General features: G+C 34.6%; 1 pseudogene; it reads right to left on the reverse strand.

Annotated features, from left to right (window-relative positions):
• Window positions 1-5,395: 5,395 nt before the first annotated feature.
• LOC113040390 (5-methylcytosine rRNA methyltransferase NSUN4-like) lies at window positions 5,396-8,644 on the reverse strand (annotated as a pseudogene).
• Window positions 8,645-14,129: the final 5,485 nt, after the last annotated feature.

The following is a 14,129-nucleotide window of genomic DNA, read 5'->3' on the forward strand; positions in this document are numbered from 1 at the left end:
TAAAACATTTCTTGGACATCTTTATAAATATAAACCATATTTTTATGTCATCATGCAAAATTATTTTTTTTAAATGCATGTTTTTAAACAATTTCACATTTCAATTTTTTACTTTTTATTTATTTATTTTTTACTAAATGTAAAGTAAGTTAGAATAAGGGGTTTACGAAGTAGCTGAGAAACAGGGTGAAAATAAAATCAGGGAGGTAGGAAAACAGAAAAAAAAAAAACAATAAAAATAAAAACAAGGAAAAAAGAGTGAGGAGGACAAGAAAACAAGGTAATCTTAGAAAATAAAATCGTTGTGGGGACATAAGCCATCCCAGATGAAAAAGCAGGCCATTATTGCTGAAGAATGACACCCTGGGGCCGTGATTATGCTACTATTATATATTAAACAGTGTGGTTTGTCAAAATACATAAGCCCTTTGCTCACATAAAGGTCTCCCCTCTATGTGCATTTTACCAGAGGCTTGATGCCACGGCACCCATGTCCTCAGTGTCTTTGATGGGGCTGCATTTTAAAGTGCTTTATGCCATATTTGAATACAGCTGATTGTAATGCATTCTAACATTCAACCTTTTGAGTAGATCAAAACACACTAGGGACTGCAGAATGCTTCATTATAAAAAAACAAAACAACAACAACAACAACAAAAAAAAAAAAAAAACACTATGCAACCCAGCAATTAACCTGTCAAGTACAATGTTCAAGCAAGTCAGTAGCATCAATATTATCTAGTTTCAAGACTGGCCACCTTAAGACATGCAAATACAAACAGGATCCAAGGGTTTGATGCAGATTATGTGACAACAAGGTCAATTACTATTTACTGACTCATGAAATGAGACAAGGTATGAAATAGACCACAATTGGCTTCTATACAATTTGCCAAAAATCAATGCTTTGAAAAATAAAAAAGTAAATTATAAATGCTTTGAAATTTTAAAGATTCATGTGAAAACAGAAAACAGTACATGTTCCTTGATTTATTCAGAAGACGAGTCTGATTTAATACGTTCTCATTTATTTGATCTCTTTGTCTTTTTAAAATGTTGATCGTTAGCAAACTGCATGAAAATTAAATTAGGTTGTGTAATTAATTTGTGCTGACCCCAACAAAAAAGTTAAAATGTATACAGCTGTTCCAAAACACACATACGTTTCTACACTTTGCATGAACAGTCATTACCCTAAATGAGAAATAGCCACAAATTAATATTTATTTTTTATTTTTTTTAAGCATTTTGAAATCAAATGCTGGTCAAACTTACCCCAACACAACCGGAGAGTTTTAAATGGTATTGTACCAAAACAAATAGTTATTGCCGCAGCATCCTAATTCAATTAAGCAGTTTCTAAATTCTCCTTAGTGTTTAATCACGTGTCACTGTCAGACAGTCAATTACAGATATCCACAAGCACAAAATGGACATCAAGTATGGCTAGCACAAAAATCACAGTGTACCATTCAATCAGAACTTTTCTCCCCTCATGCTCTCCTTTTTGGTTTTAGCTGCATGGAGATTAAAGCTGCTATCACAAGGAACCCCAGCCCATTGAGGAAGTGACAGGCACTGCCGGAATATGATCCTAATCCTTTTCCCAACATTCTTTCAGCCTGCTGGCACTGCAATTTTGCCACATACTCTCCAAGCTGTCAGCTGAGGTAAATCTCTCTAACAGCACATTGCTCAGATACACATCAAAGAACTCCTAGAAACCAAGACGGCTGTTAAACCTGAACATAAATTAATGTGATTTAATATCTTACATTAACTTATTTAAGAGAGAGAGAAAAGTAGCAGCGTGACTGAGAAAGCACTAATGATGTGACGATGACAACAGGTGTTTGAACTTCAGGTCGCCCTCTTGGGTCCCAGCTCTCTTTTCTGATTCAATTCTCTTATTTTTATCCCTCAGTTATCACAACCCCACTTAATCCTCTTAAGGGCAAAGAAAACCCCTTTGCTGGGGGGGAGAGCTCACCCAAGCCAACCGCAGCACTCAAGAACCTGTCACCAAGGCACTGTTTCAGTCATACGTAATTACACATCAATGCCATGACATGGAGAGTCGCATTGTGGGCATGCAGAGAGAAGCTCAATACTCTTTGAAAGCAGGACACAGTCATATGGATGAGTTATATCTCAAGTCTTCACTGGACACTTGAGAGTTAAGCAAAACATTCCACTACTGTGCAAGACTTAAGCAAAGACAATAATAATAATAATAATAATAATAATAATAATAATAATAATAATAATAATAATAATAATAATAATAAATCTATTGAAATGGCCATTGCCTGTGAGGATTTATTTTCTTAATGGTAGATTAAGCGGGAAGATTTATGATGTGGTAATTTTGTGGTAAAGCATCATGGGACAGTTTGTAGAAAGCTGCTTCAGCAGAATGATTTAACTGTGATTATCTGAATGCTGCATCAAATCAATAATGACGGACAATTAATTTAAATGTTTTTGAACAAAGTCTTATGCTAGCCAAGGCTACAATTACAATTGGGGAATTTGTGAAGTCTTATTACAATTTAATGTAACTCTTTATATGGATTTATTTTAAAATGTTATTTATTTCTGTGAGGGTACAGTTGAATTTCAGCAGTAATTACTCCAGTCTCCAGTGTTACACGACCCATCAGAAATCATTCTAATATGCTTACGTACGTTTCTTGGGCACAAAATCAGAATGCCAAACTGATGCCTGAAGGAACATGTGACACTGGAGACTGGAGCAATTACTGCTGAAATTCAACTGTACCCTCACAGAAATAAATAACATTTTAAAATAAATCCAAATACAGAGTGACATTAAATTGTAGGACTTCATTACAAAGACTTCATAAATTCATAAAAAAAAATGTTTGTAATAATATTACTTAAAAAACAATTCCAAACTTTTGATTTGAAGTGTATTGCATATGCATATAATACAAACTAATGTCTGCAGCATTATGCAAGTGATAGATACTGACTTCACAGGACATTTGCGTGTCTTAAATAAATTGCTGATTCAATTGCAAATTAAAAAAGCAAAAATGTTTCATTAAGAATTCACTGTTCAGCAAGAATTTGATTCCTGGATTACAATTTAAATTATGAAATATCTATAATTTAATTTAATGAAATTAAATATAAATAAATCATTACACTGAACAGACATTTGGACTCAACATCTGGCCCCCAAGTTGACTGTCCTATCATAAAAAGTCCCTGATGCCAGTCCCCCCTGGATTCACAGTCTGAAGAGTGAGTGCTGAGGCCTCATGCTTTCAGATATGCAGCTCAAACCACAGACATCCTAGCAGTAGGATACGCCTCAGGCCAGAGCTTCACACCACTTACAACAATCGGATATCTTATCACTGTAGTGCCTAATGTCAGGTGTTACCTTTTATGTGAATACGATGTTACAGCTTGTGGACATTTGAACAAATCTTAGATACAAATGATGAAATCAAAGGAGTGAGAATGACCATTTGGAGGGGCCCTGAAATTTTGAAATAAACTTTGCAAAAGTTCCAACAAGAACAGTGGGTTGTGTGATTGAATCATCAATAGTCCTCCCCTCCCACCCCCAAACAAAACACTCATGTTTGCTTTTTCCAGGGGAAGCTGTTATGACTTTCACCCACCTACTGACATCTGAGATTCCATCATTATGAGGCCTCAGCGTCCAGACGATATTCCCAACATGTTTCTGTCATTACAAAGATCTACATCTGATTTACATTAATGGCAAGGTGCTCGCCAAATGATCAGATGCCAGCATTCTCAGCAGTGTCAAAGTCAATAATGAATAAAACGTATAGATGAAAATAACTTGTTCTTAATGGTCCCTCTGTCTCCTGAGTGTTAAAAAATTTAAATTTATGTAAAAGCCCATAGGAAACACATATTTACAATACGTTTAGGTAATCACAAGATGCAGGCATGGAGAAATATCCCGGCCGAGAGAGGCAGTCAATGCAAAAATAGTTTTTATGTGTCATTAATTCTCTTTGCATTCCCAAATAACCCTATATTACCGCGGTAATACAGTAATCACTCACAATCGCACAGAAAATTATCTGCACTCATCTGTGGAATAAAAGGCGAAGGGGAAAACGAGGGAAAGCATCCCATTTTAGTATCCTCTTGCGTCCTTAATGTTCAACAAAAAGCCGGCGAATAAACGACTGCTCGGCCAATCTCGACTCTGGCAGCAATGGAACAGTTTCCGAGCAGCTTAATGATAGCAGGGAGTCGATGGTTCTCGTCAGCCCCTCTTCTTAAAATGAGCACACATTTTCATGCTACATTGCCCGGAATAGGCGCAAGGTTCATGGACAACCGGGGAAAATTGAACCTTTTATATTCTAGCAGAAAACAAAACACTCCTCCGATGCCAAATCTAATTTACAAACATTAGGTGTACAAGTGCTGCAGACACATCAGCCCATACAGCATTCATAAGAGCGTTGCTTTGCTTGCTCATGGACACTCTTTATCCTTATAATGAATATGTTATTGTGAACACCACTGAATATTCAATCAAAATGCCTGTGTATAGGGATAAACTCAAATTTTCCAGTCGGTTTGTGGGCAGCTGATACATGAAATTTCAACCAGATTCCATAGTTTCCTTCTACGTGAGACTGTTGTAAAGAAAATTCTATTATTATTAAGTATTCAGCTTTTAGGCCTCATATTAATTGAGAGACTACATAAAAAAAATAAATAATAATAATTACTCAAAAATAATGTTAAAAAAAAAAAGTTAAAGGACAGTGAAGTTCATGGTCATTTCTGTTAATTATTCAGACAAATAAGCTGCTCCGTTAATATAAATAAATATAACATTCAAGATAATTGTAAAAAGATGAGTGTCATGTTTTAGCCCTCTCCATGACAGGAAGATACAGTGGTGTTTGAATCATACTTAAAGACAGTGTCAGTATACTTTTAACAACTAATAGTCAGTTCTATAATGGTCCGTGGAAGCCCCCTACTGGCCAAACCTGGGAATATGTTTCCCAGTTTTCAAAACCATTTTCAAAATTGCTTTAAGTTCCACTTTAGTTGACTTGTCATCATAGCATGAATGTTGGCTTTAGCTTTTCAATGTTCTACACAGGAGGGCAGAGTTAAATGGAAACTGTTTTGGTCTTTTCGCGACATATTTTAATAAATCTGATCATCCAATAACAATTTACAAAAAAATGCTAATGATTTTTCACTATTTCATTTATGACAGTAAATTGTTCCAAGGTGGGTTGCCAGTCTTATAGCTGGAAAAAGTTCCATGTCTGGTCACTAGGGGGCACTACTGAAGCACAAACGTGTGATGAGGTCAGAATCAGATAATAATATCTGAATGTCCATATAGTTCAATCATTGTAATTTACACACATACATTGGTCCAAAGTTGGCACACAGGTGTGGTAAAACCAACTCCCCTCACTAAATTGTGGCGCAAAGTGGAAAGTGTCAGAAAAGCGTTGCACAAAGCATCTGAGGTCCTGAACCTGCACTGTGATTCCCAGCTCCTGCGGAGTGAGACTTAAGGCCTGTTGCACCACACATTCATTCTGCAGCTGGGACAGGGAACGAGTAGAGTACACTACGTGTCCACCCTGCCGTGTGGCCTGGATTCCAGCCCTGGACAGAATACAAAACATCAGATTGATTAGATGTCAGTTCTCAGTCAGTCTTCATGGACACATGTACATACAGTATGCTATTACAAAAAACATTGAACAAATTATGAAAAAACTGCCCAATGAATGAGTAACAGAAATTGAGAATTATTAAAGGTCACCCAAAACTGATTATTTGTATTTTTAACCTTAAACTGTCGCTTCTTACCAAAATATGACTCCATAATCCCTAATTATATTTATTTCTGTGACAAAATCCTTTCCCTGCTGTCCTTTCACACCAAAACCCACTGATATATCCCATTATATACAGTATATTCTGTTTCAGAAGAGATTCACTGGAGAAAGCAGTATTATGGACTATTTTAGCTGTAATCAGCATTTTGAAGCTAAAATGTCTTAGTGATGGATTTGTTTTTGGAATGGCCTAAGGATGAGAAAATTGTCAGCAAATTTTCATTTTTTGGGGGCGAACTTTTCTTTTAAGATGCTTGATGTGTATTTTGCACCATTTAAAAAAATACTTATAGACACAGCTGTGTTTGCAAGAGGGGAAGTCTGTCTTTGGTCATGGAGCTAAAATTATTGTTCTCTTTCACCAATGAAGTGTCTGTCAGTGGTGCAGAAAACATTTACAAGCACCTGTAAAAAGATGGAAATGAACTGAAGGTATTGCCACAATACCCAGATTTGTGCTGCTGTCATATGCTTGGCAGAGATGCATGCTGTAACCCAGTGATCCTCAAATCTGGCTCGCGAGATCCAGTTTCCTGCAGAGTTTAGCTCCGACTCCAATTAAACACACCTGCCTGTGATTTTCTAATGATCTTGAAGACACTGATTAGCAAACTCATGCGTGTAGGGTTAGAGCTAAACTTCGCAGGGAAGTGGATCTCGCGAGCCAGATTTGAGGATCACTGCTGTAACCATACAAATAGCAGATGTTAGATATTTTTGCACTGCAATATAACATTTGGGTTCAACACAACTTTATACTGTTTATGCAAATAGTCTCAACAAGGGTGCATTTATTTGATGAAAATATACGTTTTTAAAACATATTTAAAATAAGATTTAAAATTTACAAAAATAATTAGGCTACTTCATGTGGTGACAAAGCTGAATTTCCGAGTTATTGCTCCAGTCTTCAGTGTCACAAGATCCTTCAGAAATCATTCTAATATGTTTATTTGGTGCTCAAGAAACATTTCTTATTATTATCAATATTGAAAACAGTTATGCTTTCAAAAGAAATGTCTTCTTTTTAAAAAGGCATTTATTTGAAATATAAATCTTTTGTAACATTGTTTACAACAGAAGTAGTGTACATGCTGTGACTGAAAACGCTCACTCGTTCACTAACCCCTATATTGTAATGCAGTTGAGTTCACTATATCAGAAAGGAGGGAAATAAACACTTATACAAACTAAACACTATACAACTATATTATACATTATCCATAAAATTTCATTTCATTTGTAAAATTCAGCAATGTAATATTGTCTCTATTTCGCTTATGTTTTTAATAAGTAATGATTAATAAGAAGGTAAAAACTAACTAACGCTAAAGCAGAAATAAGAAAGATGTATCTCTTGTTCTTGTCCAGTCGAAATCAGAGTGCACTGTGTGTATAAAAGAGTGAACGAATGTAGGGAATATTGTTCACTCAGAATCTGGACACCACTACAAAATGTCTAATACCTGATATAATGCACAATATGGGACAGGGAGAGGTTTCGGACACAGCTATTGTCGTAGTGCTGGCTCTATTTTTTTTTTTTCTTCTTTTTTTTTCTTATGAACATGATAGAAAAGAAAAGAAAAGAAAAGAAAAGAAAAGAAAAGAAAAGAAAAGAAAAGAAAATGTAAGTGCTAGTATTAGTTGATTAAGTTTTTTGTAAATGAGTAAAGACGAAGACGAATTGAGATCGGGAGGTCATTCCACCAGCTGAGCACAGTCCAGGAAAACCTCTTTGGGATGGCACCACAAGATGTCATTCACTTGCAGAGCGCAAAATTCTGGAGGGCACATAAGACTGAACTAGTGAGTTTAGGTATGTTGGTGCCGTGCCAGTGGTCAAATCCTAACATTTGTTTTCTTAGTGTAACATATCATTCTCTTTTACTTCACAAAACAGGCCATTCTTTTCCACACATTTTGCGGGAACCTGGCAGGTCGTTCGCCCACAGATAAAGAAAAAAACTGCATCTCTTCCATTAAGATTCTTTGAGTGTTGGCAATATGGCAGTTTACATACTGACTGAATGTGTCTGCAGGAGAGCAAGAGTCTTCCCTCCTGGAGCTGCACATAGATCCAGCATTTGTGTGTCCTTGCTGGACATCCAGCACTATAGAACAGGTAGCACTGAGGCAGCATCCAGAAGATGATATCCCAATATGCTACTGCTGTTAGGTCAAAGTCAACATGATAGAACATAATCAACTTAGGACAATTTTTTAGAAATCCTCACCTAGCTGGTTCAAATCTAGTTATGTCTCCAGTCCTTGGGGGAAAAAAGATATTTTATATCGGGTTCCAACCCTGTTGAATCTCTGTGTGAGGTTGTGGAGTCCTGTGAAGATTGATGGACTTCAGTTCTAGAACAGTCAATACTGATGAAGTCTTTCTATCCCTGAGATTCTAAATCTATTATTACATTGGGTGCTGAAGTCATGCCATGCTAACACAGCATGGCAACTTGAATAGAGGGACAAAGTTCCTTTAATAGTATACTGTAGCTTGTGTCAAAGTTGTGCAGAGTGGTTTTCAGTGGCAGAAAACTTGGCCTTGTTGCTGCCTAATGGAATACAGAGGAACAACATCTTATGTAATCTATTACTTACACTTTGCTTTTATTTTGAAAATGAATGCAACCTCATTACTTACCCATTTTGTTTTAACTCGATACCATCGCTGAATAAATCTAATAGAGTCTTTAAATGTATTTATACAATATCTTGTGCATATGTACGCTGCCATGTTTGTATCATTATATTTGCACATACAATTGATTTATTATGAATACGTAAATCAAAATAATATTTTTTTTTTAAATAAAATCGATTAACAAATTACCATACAATCTTGGTTTTTATAAAGCGCTCATAACATTAGAACGTTTCAGATAGTTTAATTGTTAGTCCCAACTATTGCGAAGGCTTAACTCATGAATATTAAACACACAGTTTATGACATTAAGTTCATAGACTGTATAAAAACATACTGACATTGATTGCAAACATTTAATAACATTCTAATTTAATATTCATAGCCAAGTCAAAACTTCACAACAGTATATAGAATTAGAAATTTTGCGTCTCATTTTTCCAGCACATACATGTTCAGCCAGATCTTGCACCTTTATTGGCTTTTTTGTGTGAATTTACACCATAGATCATGACATACTCATAGATCGATTACAAAACTATACAGGTATTCAAGGGCAGGCTCTAAGATGGTTTAGATCCTACCTGTCTGATCGCTACCATTTTGTTTATTTAAATGGGGAGTCATCTCATTTATCACCAGTAAAATATGGAGTGCCACAAGGATCCATCCTAGGTCCCCTTCTATTTTCAATATACATGTTGCCCCTTGGTAATATTATTAGAAAATCTGGGATTAGTTTCCACTGTTATTCTAATGATACTCAGCTATATATCTCAACGAGACCAGATTAAACTTCTAAATTATCTAAACTAACAGAGTGTGTTAAAAATTTAAAAGATTGGATGACCAATAATTTTCTCTTATTAAATTCGGATAAGACAGAGATATTAATTATTGGACCAAAAAACAGTACACAGAATCTTGTAAATTACAATTTGCAACTATACGGATGCACTGCTACTTCTTCTACAGTCAAAAATCTGGGTGTTATATTAGACAGCAACTTGTATTTTGAAAATCATATTTCCCATGTTACAAAAACTGCATTCTTCCATCTTAGAAACATTGCCAAGCTACGAAACATATTACCTGTTTCAAATGCAGACAAGCTAGTTCATGCATTCATGACCTCTGGACTATTGTAATGCACTTCTAGGTGGTTGCCCTGCTTCGTCAATAAATAAGCTACAGGTAGTCCAAAATGCACCAGATAGAGTCCTTACCAGGTCAAGAAAATATGATTATATTACCCCAAGTTCCATGTCAGTTACAAATTATCATTACTTACCTATAAGGCCCTAAAGGGTTTAGCTCCTGCGTACCTAACTAGCCATATACCACGTTACAACCCATCTCGCTCCCTAAGGTCTCAAAAACGCTCTGGAATAGCCTTCCTGATAATGTTCGGGGTTCAGACACACTCTCTCTGTTTGTATCTCTTTGGCCAAGCATTCGAATAATGCATCTCTTAAATTGTGACTGCAGTTGTATCTGATCAAATGCGCATTCTTATTCTTTAGCTTGGGTTAAACTAATTAGTTTTACTTTGTTGGAACAGCAGCTATGCTAATGTTTTGCCACGGGATTCACATCCTGTGGTAACAAGGATTTACACAAGCTCCAGTCTGGATCCAGAACACCTGAGAAGAGATGATGCTGACCCTCAGAGGACCTCAGATGATGCTAACCTTGAATCTAACAACAGAACTAACAAACATTGCTACAAGTGTGACTGCATCATATAATAATTGCTGTTAATAGTGTTCATCGTCTGGCTGACTACGTCTTGTATTAACTTTTTCTGAAAAATCCTGTCATACGCACACAAACTGACAGTCACCACTTATAAGCTACTACTAAATATTGTAGAAACGTAATTTTCTGTAAAGTTGCTTTGTAACGATTTGTACTGTAAAAAGCGCTATACAAATAAACTTGAATTGAATTGAATTGAATTGAATTACAGCCTCAAGTATGGTTTTTGAAAGGAAAATGATCACATATGGAGAGCCTGAAGAGGTGAAGTAATTACTACTAAATTTCAAAAGTTTCTTCTGTAGTTTAAAATGTATTTGAGGCTATGCAACTTTTAGAGTTTTATTTATGTTACATTCAAGGACCCCTGAATAAAGAGCAGGAGTTCCTGTTAAATATTGTATAGAATAGAGTTTCGTATTTAAAGCCTGGCCTTTAACAATGTGTGTGTGTCTATATATATATATATATATATATATATATATATATATATATATATATATATATATATATATATATATATATATATATATATATATATATATATATATATATATATAGTCTTGCCCAAATATAAAGGCACCCTTGGTAAATATGATCAAAGAAGGCTGTGAAAATTTATCTGCATTGTTAATCATTTTGATCTTTTATTTAAACAAAAAATCACTTTCTTTGGATAATAAGACTTATGAAATAAATGTTTTTCTCTTATACACATTGGCCACAATTAAGGACACCCCTAGAAATTATTATGAGTAAAATAACTCTGAAGTATATTCCCACTCATATTCATAATTTTGAGTACTCCAGGGTAATTACGTTCATGAAATTATCCAGCCATTGCTTCCTGTTTCACAGAAATATAAATGGGGGAAAACAAAGCCCAAATGCCCTTAATCATCCATCACAATGAGAAAAATCAAATAATATATTTCTGATGTACGTGAAAGATAACTGAGCTTCACAAATTTGTGAAGGGGCTTTAAGAAAAGAGCTAGAGCAGTGAAAATTCCCATTTCCACCATCAGGGCAATAATAATCAACGGAAAATGTTATGAAACTGCCTGAAAGAGTAGAAAATGAGTGTCGTGGACTGGAGAGCAGCACCACCAACATGGAGCTGGAAATCTAAAGGTTCTGAAGTGATCCTGGATGAAGGAATGATCTCTGATCTCTTGTCAAGTGTTCTCTAACCTCATCAGGCATTGTAGGAGAAAATGTTTGAGCTTTTAAACTGGCAAATGGAGGTTTAAAAAGAATTCAGTAAAAGGGTGTCCTTAATTGTGGCAAATGTGTATTAGAGAAAAACATTTATTTCATAATGATATTAGCCCCCATTTCAAATTCTTAATATCCAATGAAAGTTTAGATTTTTGTGATTGTTTTTAAATAAAAGATCAAAAGGATTAACAATGCATATTAATTTTCACAGTCTTCGTTGATAATATTTACCATGCCCTTATTTTTAGGCATGACCTTATATATATATATATATAAATATATATATATATATATATTTATATATATATATATATATATATATATATATATATATATATATATATATATATATATATATATATATATATATACTTGATCATGTTTACGTGACAAGTTGTGTATTCATAATAACATGTTACGTAGTATTTGGTACTATACATGTTACTAAATTTGTGTGGCTTGTCTCTTATTAGTAGGGGAATGGACAATGGCAAAGAAAGATCCTGAAGATGGTGCTGATGGAGGAGGAAGAATATTAAGTGTATAAACATTAAATAATTCTGTTATAAATGTCTTTTTGGTTTCATTTTTGAAAGAAAGGCAATGTCTACTGCCACCCATTGGGACTTTGTTTACTTGCAATTAGATCTACCCCATTTAAAAAAAAAAAAAAAAAAGAGCCTAAATAAATACTGAAAGAGAGGTGATTATTTGCCATATAGAGTGTCTGGCCCCCTCAGTACCGTACAGTATCTGCTGTATCTACACATGCGGAAGTGCATTTAAAGTGTACAGCACAAGTATCATACAATATTTACATGTTAAAAAATCTGCTAAAAAAATATAGCAGTTGAATGTGAGAGGACCTTTTTTTTTTTTTTTTAAATGGGGTAGATCTAATTGCAAGTAAACAAAGTCCCACTGGGTGGCAGTAGACATTGCCTTTTTCGTGGCTAGTTTCTCCTTTCTTTAATTTAAAACAGGGATAGGCAACTCTGGTCCTGGAGGGCCACTATCCTGCAGAGTTTAGCTTCAGCCCTCATAAAAATTCACCTGCCTTTATCTATCTAGTAATCAGTAAAACACCGATTGCCTTGTTCATGTGTGTTTAATTAGGGTTGGAGCTTAACTCTGCAGGATAGTGGCCCCCCAGGACCGCAGTTGCCTATCCCTGATTTAAAATTTTCAGTTGCTGTGAAAAAGTAATATAGTTTTGGCCTTTTGATAAAGAGACAATCCTTGTTTGGATTTTGAAACAATAGTGTTGTGAATTAGTAAGAACATCCCATGAAAGTGTGTTTATCATTCGATTGAACATTTGTGCTCTATTCCCGGCAATGTATGCAATTAGGACACTGGGTACCATTTCACCTAAGCTCAATCCCACCGGTCACAATAGTGACTGTAAAAAAGTTTACATTTATAAAGCTCTAAAAACCTTACTGACTGATGTGTTAGTGTACTTCCTGCAAATATGAAAAAGATAAAGGGTCTCAATTAAATATGTGCAGTTTCACGTAATTAGTGCAAATTGTCACATGACCAGAGCAGTTTACTTCCTGTTTGCACCTTGAGAAGATGATGGCTGCATTAAAGCTCCAAAACTAAAGGCTAGTAAAGTGTCTTAACATGAATATATGACAAAGATGTTTGGTACACATGATCTTTAGGGTGTCTAGTATAAATATATGCATTCAGATATCTTTAGTTTTGTTAAGTGTGGTCATAGAATGAGTAAACATGCTCATGGTCCATGACCAACATGCACATGACCAGTGGGATAACAGTGAACTTAGAATATAAATCTAATCGTAGTTGCTAGTGAAAATGACAATAACATTTTCAGTGACAAAATATTGCACTAAGTTAAAAATTCAGATGTTAAAAAAATTTACAATAATGATGTTGTAATACTATAAGCATTAATTAATTATATATATATATATATATATATATATATATATATATATATATATATATATATATATATATATATATATTGTAACAGAACATAAAACATTTTTTTCACACACTTTTCCAAAATAATAATAATCAAAAAAAATATTGATTATTTCAAAGGGTTACTAAAGACACTTCATTTGGATATTTTCATGTCTGGGAAAAATTGGGGATTAAATGGTTAAACTAAAAACGAATTATAAATGTAACACATTTCCGCTTACTTAGATTTTCACATTTTCATATTTTCTTAATTTGAAAACCACTGCCACAAGCAAAAGGCACTGATAAAACTTTATTAAACTTGGTTAAGGCATATTTCTAAAAATAGATCATTAGTTGAAAAGCAGGGTATCATAATTTACCCAGTAAGAAACACTAAATGAATTAAGAATTACTTAATGTTCCAGATGCATTCATGCACACAGTGCATATGAAAATGAGAGCTTCACATCACCATTCTTCTTATTGCTCTGTCCAAAAAAAGTCATTCACTGAGGACTGGGGAAGAAAAGGAAATTAAAATCGGAGACCTATAATAAACTTCCTAAATCAACGTAAGCCTTGTTGAAATTGAACAATTTGAATTCTCAACACTGTAAAATCATACAGCAATTTAGCTTCCTGAGGGACTTTTATT

This window comes from Carassius auratus, chromosome 2 (assembly GCF_003368295.1).
Source record: "Carassius auratus strain Wakin chromosome 2, ASM336829v1, whole genome shotgun sequence".
Lineage (NCBI taxonomy): Eukaryota > Metazoa > Chordata > Actinopteri > Cypriniformes > Cyprinidae > Carassius > Carassius auratus.